The following is an 11,463-nucleotide window of genomic DNA, read 5'->3' on the forward strand; positions in this document are numbered from 1 at the left end:
GCCACAACTACAGCAACAAGCGTTGGCTTTTCAGCCGATAATTTAGCCAGTCATGTCGCAACAGCCACAGACTGCACACCAACAGATAGATTGGGCTGCAAAGATAGCTGAAGTAATGAAAGATCAGTTCGGGTTTAAACCTAAGCAGAAGACTTACATGTATTGGACACCGTATCCACCTGCTTATGATCTGCTTCCTTTTCCCCATTGGTATAAAGTACTTGACTTTACCAAGTTCTCTGGACAAGATGATACTTCTACGATGGAGCATGTCAACCGATACATTATTCAATGTGGAGAAGCAGCTGCGCAGGATGCGTTGAGGGTTCGGTTATTCTCATCATCTTTGTCTGGATCAGCCTTTGCGTGGTTCACGTCGCTTCCAGCGAATTCTATTATTTCCTGGGCCGATCTGGAGAAGCAGTTTCATAAATACTTTTTTGCTGGAATTCATGAGATGAAGCGCATGGATCTGACTGGATTGAGGCAGAGGACTGATGAGTCAATAGCTGGCTTTATACAAAGATTCAGAGAAGTCAGAAACAAATGCTATAGTTTGGTCCTAAGTGATAGCCAGCTAGCTGAAGTTTGAAAAATACAAGGACTCTTGCCGCACATCAAAGAAAAATACACCTCGCAGGAGTTTGAAAGTCTGAGTCAACTTGTGCGTCGGATGTCAAACCAGGAAGTGCGCCCTTATAAACAGAAGAGGAACTTCCAGAAGTGGGTTGCATATGTGGAGTACTCCAATTCGAATGAAGAGATGGAAATTGGCTTGGTTGAATGGGTCAAAAACAAGAAGACAGTTTCGTGTCCATTTGGCAGGAAAGAACCTGAAAAGTTTGGGTTCGATACTACCAAAGCTGACAAAATCTTTGATTTGTTGTTGCAAGAGAGGCAGATCAAGTTGTCGCCCTATCATACTATCCCATCAGCTGAGGAGCTCAAAAAGATCAAATACTGCAAGTGGCATAATGCTACGTCTCATGATACAAATGAGTGCAAAGTTTTCCATCAGCAGATCCAATAAGCTATTGAGCAGGGAAGACTTAAGTTTGAAGCAACTACAAAGCCAGCAAAGTCGATGAAGATTGACCAGCACCATTTCCCAACTAACATGGTAGAAGTCGGTGGTAAGGGTGTAATCCAGACCAAAGTAAAGGAAAAGATACAAAATCAGCAAGAAAAATATGCTTCTTAAGAGTTTGAGAGTCTGAGCCAAATAGTACATCAGTTATCATACCAGGAAGTGCGCCCCTTTGACCAACGAAGAAATTTCCAAAAAAAGGTGGTGTCCGTGGAAGGGTCTGACTCAGAAGAGGAGGCGGAAATCGGCTTGGCAGAATGGGTCAAGGGCAAAAAGCCAATCTTGCGCCCATTTGGAAAGAAACAGCCGGAGATGTTCGGCTTCGATACGTCTAAGGCCGATAAGATCTTTGACTTGCTGCTACAAGAAAGACAGATCAAGCACTCGCCCTACCACACAATTCCATCGACTGAAACAGCTTAAGAAGATGAAGTACTACAAGTCGCACAATGCCACATCTCACGATAGCAATGAGTGCAAAGTCCTCCACTAGCAAATACAGTTGGCCTTCGAGCAAGGGAGACTCAGATTCGAAGTCCCCACAAAGCCAGCAAAACCGACGAAAATCGACCAACATCCCTTTCCAGCCAATATGGTCAACGTCGGCGGTAAAAATGCGTTCCAGACCAAGGTACTGACGTTGGAATCGGCCAAAAGGAACGGGCCGGTAGACCCCAGGAACCAGGCGTTGGCCGATGACATTAAAGGAAAAGGCTGAGTAGAAATAGAGGACGGGAACTTGGAGAAGCTGCGTCGGCCAATCACGTCTCGGGACCTACTTAACAAGTTCCAGAGGCAACAGGAAGATGCAAGGTGTCGGGAAGAAATAATGCACCGGCATGAAGACCATTGGAGGTGTCCGTTCTTCATCCACTGTTGGGAGAGCGACCTTAGGGTTCCATCGGCCGATAACTGTCCTGAGTGCAACGGCCGGTACTGCGGCAGCCGATCATTTAAGAGGTCACGCTTTGGAGATAGAGGACAAGAGCCGATCAGCAGAAACAAGCCTGAGCGAGATGACAGGTGTGTTCTAGTGCATGATCGGCTGGGGGGCAGAGTGAATGAGCATAATCGGCTAGGGGGCAGAGCTAACACACCCAATCGACTAGGAGAAATGGCTGATGTAAGGATCTCTAACAAAAATCCGCTGGGCCGAAAGCCAGACTGGGAATGTATCAAACCGCCGGGTAAAGCAGGGAACCCCAGATGGTGCCCAGAGGGTTTGACCAAATCCCAGAAGTGAAGGGTCCAGCGCTTGCGCCAATGGGAACAACAAGAGGAAGAACAAAGGAAAGCATTGGACAAAAAGGAAGCCAGGTCTCAAGTTTGGCACCCCAGAGGAAAAGTCGATGATTGATAATCAGGATTCGGCTGTCGACGTTAACATGGTATTCATCTTGCCGATGGAGTTCATGGCTCCCGCTGACCACGACGACACGATATGATGAGGACATCAACCCTGACACGAGAATGGCTACTCCAACTGAACCAGCACAGGCACCACCAGGACCACTCACTCGAGCTCGTGCACGTGAATTAAACTTTGTGATGATTTTGAAGAATGAAGGACCAGAAGTTTCCTAAGTGCATACGCCATCTATGCCCATGATAAACCTGCCCAGAATAATGTCTAGGTGTTGCGCCACCTATGTGTTTTTAGCTTTGTCAAGAAATAACAAGGAAGGTGCTGCGCCCCTAAATCAGGAAAGGGGATCAAGGAGATGGCGTGTGGCTGTTTGGGCGCCTATTCCCTTCCTTGTGGGCAGGCTAGGCGCCTACCTTTCTCACGCCTCCACTCCCCCCCTATTTAGTCAGGGGTTGCGCCCCCTCTTTTGCTAGGGTTTTCTTTGTTAAGTTTAGCCATTGTGCAAATGTCCTATGCTACAATTGTGCTCAGCGGCCACCTGTGGATAGCCATTGTGAACCCCAATTCGTGAGTGATTGATATTCGGTTTTGCCTTCATCTTGTTCTTGCTTGTTCTTCGATTGCTTGCAGGAATAGAACCTCGTGTTCAGGTTGATCTTGTCATCAGCAAGGTCAATAACCATTTGGAATTGGTTTAGCGATTGCTAAGGTGCCACAACCTGTTCGCTCGTAGTCAGATCGCAAGAGTCACCTCCTCCACAAATCAAAGTTATCCCTCTCACCGAAAGATCGGGCACTCCAGCTCTATCAAGTGGTATCGGGTTTCAGGTTGTTCGGTGAGATCTATCCCCTTTATTTGTAGTTTTGTTCATCATCCTATCATCCACCAGAAAAGCCACCAAAAAAAAGTTTCAGGTTAGAACCACTATCCAAGACCTTTTGAGCCTTTGCATCTTTCATTCAATTTATTGCTTTGTTGAGTTTTTGGTTGCATCGTTGTGTTGTGTTGCTGGTCTTGGCGTCTAGTCCTTTAGAGTTTTGAGTTCCTGTCATATATTAGTTCACATCTTTGCACTTGATCCTCCTTTTCCTTTGTCCTCCTTGTTCCTGTAATCTTTCCCACGTCACAGACCCCCTTGTGCATGCCAAATTACCACCTACAAAAGGAAAGTAATTTATTTCAGGTCTTTATTTATCTCGGCAAGGAAACATGCCTTAGCTGTTGCATCCGTAGTCCATTTGGGAAGTTTAGGTACAATTTGGAAAGCATATTTCGTGCCCTTTCCAACGGATACTTCCCTTGCCTACCGATTCATTTTGCGCGTATCACAGCAGATCGTGAGAGCTCAGGCAGTCTGTGGCTACACGAAAGGAAAGAGTTTCTGATTTCCTTTTATTTCCTTTTGAGTTGTGCAACGTGTTGGCAGTGTCATCAAACTAAAAAAGGCCAGAGGTGCATAAAAAAAAAAGAGCCGCACCAAACAAAAAAAATAACAAAAAAAAGGAGAAGCCAAGGGTGTGTACTCGCTGTCTTTTACTCTTTGTTCTTGCAATTCTGTGACTATCTTTGTGCGTGGGCTCATGTCTCTAGTACGGTCTAGCCTAGGATCAGCACAACACCAGCTTTGAGTGATTATTCAACTTCGCATTTGCTGAATGCTTGTGCTAATCCTTGCTACAAATTGAAGCCTTCCTATAGCTACACAAATTTTCTACAGCGTGCAGGTTGTGTCCTCTGGCAATCGCTCTATCCAAGCTTCATCGGTTGCACCGCTGGTTGTAAGTCACCCCTGTTGGCTTGGTAAGAACAGGTAAGAACTTAATAACGGTTTTAGTTTGAGCGTCCTGTTTAGCGACCCATTCCACTAGCTGTAGGACATACTATTTTGTTCCGTGTTCTCTTGTTCTTTGCACTAACAATGGTAGGATCCTTGGGGGATCAAGATGATGCGCCCACCATGCCACAATCCCCTCGTACCAAGCGCATCCTACAGCATTTTGAGCAACAAATGCACCTGCAAGTTGATGGCCTCGCTGAAGACATTCACATCACCAACGAGCGCCTTGGTCAGCTTGAAACAACACAAATTGAAGCCGGTACGGTGCTCCAGGAATTAAAAACCGCCCAAGCCACCACCAACATCAGCTTCGGCACCATCATGACATGGCTTGAGGAGTTGTCCTAGCAGCTTGGTGAGGTCAAGGGAAACACTGATTATGGTGGCGACACCGAACATGACGCTCAGGACCGTCATCGCCGGTGAGGACCTCGTCGTGTGGTACGTAACCAGGATGATTCTTTCTCTAAGATTAAACTCACTATACCTAAATTCAATGGTAAATATGATCCTGATGCTTATCTTGAGTGGGAACTTGTTGTTGATCAAAAATTCGCATGTCATGCTTTTCCTGCACAACATCAAGTTAGAGCTGCTACTAGTGAATTTACCCATTTTTCTTTTATTTGGTGGTGCAAACATGGCAGCAAACATCCCACTGAAATTCCTACCACTTGGGATGCTTTAAAAGTTCTCATGCACCATAGATTTGTTCCCTCATATTATGCTCGCGATATGCTTAATAAACTGCAGCGTTTAAGGCAAGGTACACACTCTATTGAGGAGTACTATCAGGAGCTGCAAACTGGTATGCTTCGTTGTGGTTTAGTTGAGAACAATGACGCTGTTATGGCACGCTTTTTGGGTGGTTTAAACCGTGAAATTCAGGATGTGCTTGATTATAAGGAGTACACTAATATTACTCGTTTGTTCCACCTTGCTTGCAAAGCTGAACGTGAAGTGCAGGGATGACACACGCGGACACATGCTAACTCTTTTGCAAGTCGCACCACGTCGTTCCACTCAGCCCCTAAGCCTGTGGCTGTGTCACCCCAAGCAGCGCCATCTCCACCTAGCGGCACTCCAAGTCACAAGGCAGCAGCAAAAACTCCAGCGCCACATCAAGCAACACAGGGCGCCTCTTCCTCTGGACGCACCAAGGACATTCAATGCCATCACTGCAAAGGTTTTGGTCACATGATACGGGACTGCCCCAACAAGCGCACGCTGATTATACGTGACAATGGTGAGTATTCTTCAGCTAGTGATTCCGAAGAAACCATATATGCTATGCTTGCCACTGACGTTGCAGGAACCGAAGAAGAACATGTGGCTGCCACTGACGCCGACAAGTATGAGAGTCTTGTTGTGCAGCATGTTCTCAGCATGCAGGTTGCACAACCAGAGCAGAACCAGCGCCACACCTTGTTCCACACCAAAGGCGTTGTGCAAGAACGATCTATTCGCGTCATTATTGATGGCGGTAGCTGCAACAACTTGGCAAGCACGAACCTGGTGGAGAAGTTGTCTCTCCCCACGCGTCCACACCCACACCCCTACCATATTCAATGGCTAAACCAGGGCGACAAACTCAAGGTAACACGCTCGGTACATGTTCATTTTTCTATGGGGTCCTATCATGATTATGCCGATTGCGATGTTGTTCCCATGGAAGCCTGTTCGTTACTGCTCGGTAGGCCTTGGCAATATGATACGGATAGCTTACATCATGGTTGCACAAACCATTACTCTTTGATGTTTAAGGGCAAGAAAATAATTCTTCACCTAATGACCCCTGAACAGATTGTAAAAGATGACATCGCTAGAGCTAAACAACACCAGCAGCACTCGCACATACAAAACGAGATTAGACTGAAAGCTCCTATTTTGCTAGCCACTAAATCTGATTTCAATGAAGTACGTGATGATAATCTACCATGCTATGCGCTTGTATGCTCTCATGTGCTGTTTTCACTAGATGATGCGCCATCTTTGGACATACCCCCTGCTGTTACTAAGCCTTTTGCAGGACTATGCCGATGTGTTTCCGAAGGAGTTACCACCAGGTCTTCCTCCAATTCGCGGGCATTGAGCACCAGATCGACCTCATCCCAAGGGCCCATCTTCCCAACCACGCCCTGTACCGTACCAATCCCGCTGAAACAAAGGAGATTTAGTGCCAAGTCCAAGCGTTACTTGATAAGGGCTACATTCGTGAGTCTCTTAGCCCTTGTTCTGTTCTTGTTTTACTTGTTTCGAAGAAGGATGGTACGTGGCACATGTGCGTAGATTGTCGCGCGATTAACAATATCACAATTCGTTATCACTATCCTATACCTCGCCTTGATGATATGCTTGATGAGCTTAGCGGTGTTGTTATATTTTCCAAGGTCGATTTGCGTAGTGGGTACCACCAGATTCGAATGAAACTTGGGGATGAATGGAAAACGGCATTTAAAACAAAATTTGGCTTTTATGAATGGTTAGTTATGCCGTTTGGATTGACTAATGCTCCCAGCACATTTATGCGCTTAATGCATGAAGTTTTGAGGCCATTCATAGGACTATTTGTGGTTGTTTATTTCGACGATATTCTGATTTACAGCAAGTCTATGGAAGAGCATTTGGAACATTTGCATGCAGTTTTTGACGCTTTGCGCGCTGCCCGTTTATTTGGTAACTTGGAAAAGTGCAACTTCTGCACGCAACGTGTGTCGTTTGTTGGCTATGTTGTTACTCCGCAGGGAATTGAGGTGGATAGCAGCAAGATTGATGCCATCCAAAGTTGGCCCACACCGACGACAGTTACGCAGATTCGGAGTTTTCTTGGGCTTGCAGGATTCTACCGACGGTTTGTGCGTGATTTCAGCTCCATTGCCGCCCCGTTGCATGAGCTCACCAAGAAGGGCATTCTTTTCTCATGGGGTATGGCACAAGAAGAGGCATTCACCATCCTAAAAGATAAGTTGACACATGCCCCCTTACTACAGCTACCTGATTTCAATAAGATGTTTGAACTTGAATGCGATGCTAGTGGTATTGGGTTGGGCGGTGTTTTGCTTCAAGAGGGCAAACTAGTGGCTTACTTTAGCGAAAGATTAAGCGGTGCTAGTCTGAATTATTCAACTTATGACAAAGAACTTTTTGCTTTGATTCGCACTCTACAAACTTGGCAACATTATTTATGGCCTCGCGAGTTTATTATTCATTCTGATCATGAGGCCTTAAAACATATTCGTAGCCAAACGAATCTGAACCGTCGGCATGCTAAGTGGGTAGAATTCATAGAGTCTTTTCCTTACATCATCAAACATAAGAACAGGAAAGACAACATTATTGCTGATGCTTTGTCACGTAGATACACCATGCTGTCCTAGTTAGACTTTAAAATTTTTAGCTTACAAACTGTGAAAGAACAATACGCCGATGTCCTGATTTTAAGGACATCATGATGCATTACAAGGATGGTAAACCATGGGGTAAATTCCATGTAAACGATGGGTTCTTGTTCCACACTAACAAGATATGTATTCCAGCAAACTCGATTCGTCTTTTGCTGTTGCAGGAAGCGCATGGTGGCGGCCTCATGGGACACTTTGGCGTTTACAAGACACAGGAGATTCTGGCCGCACACTTCTTTTGGCCCCAGATGCGCCGCGACGTGGAGCGCTTTGTTGCACGCTGCACCACGTGCTAGAAAGCTAAGTCACACCTGAACAACCATGGTTTGTATATGCCGTTACGTGTCCCTACTTCTCCTTGGCTCGATATTTCTATGGATTTTGTTTTGGGCTTACCTCGAACTAAGAAGGGGAGGGATAGTATCTTTATGGTTGTTGATCGATTCTCTAAAATGGCTCACTTCATACCATGCCATAAAACTGATGATGCTAGCAGCGTTGCTGAATTGTTCTTTCGTGAGATTATTCGTTTACATGGTGTTCCAAATACAATAGTCTCAGATCGCGACGCTAAGTTCCTAAGTCATTTTTGGAGATCTCTTTGGAATAAACTAGGAACTAAATTGCTTTTCAGCACCACTTGTCACCCACAAACAGATAGGCAAACTAAGGTTGTGAACCGAACCTTATCTACCATGCTTAGGGCTGTGTTAAACAAAAATCTGAAACTTTGGGAGGATTGCTTGCCACATGTAGAGTTTGCTTCCAATCGTGCTACACATTCCTCCACGAAAATGTGCCCTTTTCAGGTTGTCTATGGTTACATTCCACGGGCGCCAATTGACTTGCTGTCCTTTGATCCTTTGGACGCTCCACCTGTAGATGTTGTTGCACGTGTTAAACAAATGTTGGACATCCATGAGCAAACGTAGCAGAACATTGCGCGCACTAATGCTAAAAATCAGGCTGTTGGTAGTAAAGGACGTAAACTTGTTACTTTTGAACCTGGTGAGTTGGTTTGGTTGCATTTGCGCAAGGATCGCTTTCCTACTTTACGCAGGTCTAAGCTGATGCCACGTGCTGCTGGTCGCTTCAAGGTGTTAAAGAAAATTAATGATAATGCTTATATACTTGTCCTGCCGGCAGAATATGGTGTTTCCTCTAGTTTTAATGTTGCAGATTTGAAACCATATGCGGGCGAGGATGAGGAGCTGCCGTCGAGGATGACTTTGATTCAAGATGGGGAGGATGATGAGGACATCAACCCCGACACGGGAATGGCTTCTCCAACTGAACCAGCACAGGCGCCACCAGGACCACTCACTCGAGCTCGTGCACGTGAATTAAACTTCATGATGATTTGGAAGAATGAGGGACCAGAAGTTTCCTAAATGCATACGCCATCTATGCCCATGATAAACCTGCCTAGAATAATGTCTAGGTGCTGCGCCACCTATGTGTTTTTAGCTTTGTCAAGAAATAACCAGGAAGGTGCTGCGCCACCTAAATCAGGAAAGGGGATCAAGGAGATGGCGTGTGGCTGTTTGGGCGCCTATTCCCTTCCTTGTGGGCAGGCTGGGCGCCTACCTTTCTCACGTCTCCCCTCCCCCCCTATTTAGTCAGGGGCTGCGCCTCCTCTTTTGATGGGGTTTTCTTTGTTAAGTTTAGCCATTGTGCAAACATCCTGTGCTACAGTTGTGCTCAACGGCCACCTGTGGACAGCCATTGTGAACCCCAATTCGTGAGCGATTGATATTCAGTTTTGCCATCATCTTGTTCTTGCTTGTTCTTCGATTGCTTGCAGGAATAGAACCTCGTTTTCAGGTTGATCTTGTCATCAGCAAGGTCAATAACAATTTGGAGTTGGTTCAACGATTGCTAAGGCGCCACGACCTGTTCACTCATAGTCGGATCGCAAGAGTCACCTCCTCCACAAATCGAAGTTATCCCTCTCACTGAAAGATCGGGCACTCCAGCTCTATCACGATAGAGGCAGAGGAACGGATGGCGCAATTGGCTTTGGAGCCAATAACTGCCACTTTTAAAAAACCCGAGAATGAAAAAATGCCAGCAACTCAAGGCTCTGTTCCTCAAGGGGTAGATTGGCAGAAGACCGGTCACAAAGCTATTGGTAGATGGAGGCGCAGCTATGAACATCATGCCATATGCTATGTTCCGAAAACTTGGCAAAGGTGAAGAAGACCTGATGAAAACGAACATGATGCTCAAAGACTTCAAAGGCAACATCTCTCCAGCCTGGGGGGCACTCTGCGTCAACCTTACCATTGGCAGTAAGACCCTACCTACCACCTTCTTTGTCATTAACGGTAAAGGGTCCTACAACATGCGGCTCGGATGAGACTGGATGCTCGCAAATTGCTGCATCCCGTCTACAATGCACCAGTGCCTCGTCCAGTGGATTGGTGACACATTGAAGTGGTTACCGCTGATTTATCCTACAGCATTGATGCAGCCGACGCGCAATTGTGGAGCTACGAACACGTCAGATGCATATCTGGCAAGACCTGGGACACTGACTTCTTCAAGGTGTCCAATTTGGTCTACAGCCAATCCAAGCAGTCGGCTTAGAAGAATCGTCTTGATGGATGAGTTCATCCAAGAAGATGGGAAGCTTGGGCACAGGTTTACATCGGCCGATCTGTTAGAGATGATAGACCTTGGAGATGGTAGTAAGCCATGGTCGACGTATATTAGTGCTAAGTTAGATCCTGAGTATAAGCGTGAGTTAGTAGATTTGTTAAGAGAGTTTAAAGATTGCTTTGCTTGGGAGTATCATGAAATGCCTAGTCTAGATCGATCGATTGTCGAACATCGATAGCCAATAAAGCCAGGGTATCGGCCATATCAGCAACCTGCACGACGTTGTAATCTGAAAATTTTACCTGATATAAAGGCTGAAATCGCAAGATTTGTTGAAGCAGGGTTCATTCGGCAATGTCAATATGCCGATTGGATTTGTAATATTGCTCTTGTGTATAAGAAAAATGGAAAACTATGTGTTTGCATTGATTTTAGGAACCTTAACCAAGCTACGCCGATGGATGGATACCTGATGCCGACGGCCAATGTGTTGATAGATGCTGCTGCGGGACACAGGGTTATCAGCTTCATGGAGGGAAACACCGGATATAATCAAGTATTAATGGCCGAGTGATGCAAGGTACTGGAGTGCACAAGGAAACATGGGTTGAAAATGAATCCAAACAAGTGCGCTTTTGGTGTATCGGCTGGTCAGTTTCTGTGTTTCATGGTCCACGAGCACGGTATCGAGATCAACCAAAAGATTATTACTGCCATCAACAAAGTTGTAGCCCCACAAAACAAGACTGAGTTGCAATCCTTAATTGGCAAGATCAACTTCATCCGGAGATTCATATCAAACCTGTCCGGACGAATTCAAGATTTCAGTCCATTGTTAAAGTTGAAGCCCGACCAAGAATTTGTTTGGGGTGAGGAACAACAGAAGGTGTTAAATGACATCAAACAATATCTAGTGTCCCCTCCCATATTGGTTCCTCCTCAGGCCGATAAGCCTTTCAGATTGTACCTATCGGCCGATGAACGAGCTATCAGCTCGGCACTAGTTTAGGAATTTTAAGGAAAAGAAAGGGTGATTTATTACGTCAGCAAAAGACTCTTGGACACCAAAACCAGGTATTCTCCGGTGGAAATGTTGTGCCTTTGCCTATACTTCTCTTGTACTAAACTCAGGCACTATTTATTATGGGAGGAATGTGTAGTCGTGTGCAA

This window comes from Setaria italica, chromosome IV (assembly GCF_000263155.2).
Source record: "Setaria italica strain Yugu1 chromosome IV, Setaria_italica_v2.0, whole genome shotgun sequence".
Lineage (NCBI taxonomy): Eukaryota > Viridiplantae > Streptophyta > Magnoliopsida > Poales > Poaceae > Setaria > Setaria italica.